This window comes from Fukomys damarensis, unplaced genomic scaffold, assembly GCF_012274545.1.
Source record: "Fukomys damarensis isolate Sample0158 unplaced genomic scaffold, DMR_v1.0_HiC HiC_scaffold_39, whole genome shotgun sequence".
Taxonomy (NCBI): Eukaryota; Metazoa; Chordata; class Mammalia; order Rodentia; family Bathyergidae; genus Fukomys; species Fukomys damarensis.
In genome coordinates, this window is record NW_022900951.1 from 127,791,192 (window position 1) to 127,791,875 (window position 684).

Consider the following 684-nt stretch of genomic DNA (forward strand, 5'->3'; position numbering starts at 1 on the left):
CGCGCGCGAGGGCCGGGCCCTAGAAGTAATCCTCCTTTCTTCAGGGTTCCCGGCTTCTTGCCCTGAGGTCGGCTACCCGGGGCTGGTGACCCGGGCAGGCGGATGCGGGAGGTTCAGGGAGGGAGAGCTACTAATCCGCAGGGCTGGGGCCAGGCAGGGTGATCCTGGGCCGCCTTCCTTCCTTGGGTGTGTTGTGTCCAGAAGCCGCACGCCTGAAAGCTCTGGCCTGCTCCTCCGCCTGAGCTCTGCCCCGAGTGCAGCCTGACTGCCTGTCCAGTGCCACCTCAGTCCTTTGACCCCATGATCGCAGTTAATAATCCAGAACTCCAGGTACGCAGCACTCACACGCAGTACCCTTCCGGTGCAGTCAGGCTTGGGTTTGGTCGCCGAGTTTGGTGGACTCTTAGGTATCTGTGGGTGCCAAACAATGGGCACCGTGCCCTCCTCCGCAGGGCCCAGTACAAGAACCTCCTGGTTCCTCACACCCATACCTGACAGGCTCTGGGCATCTGCCACGCGGGTCGTTCCTGGAGGACGGTGTTCACACCTTGCTCAGAGCAGGCAGAGAACGGTTCCTCCACGTGGCCCCAGGAGGGTCAAGGTGTAAGACTTAAAAGTCTCACTTCCACTCCACAGAGCGCAAACAGCCCAAAAGGCCTTTGCAATGTTGGGCCAAAGCCCAAT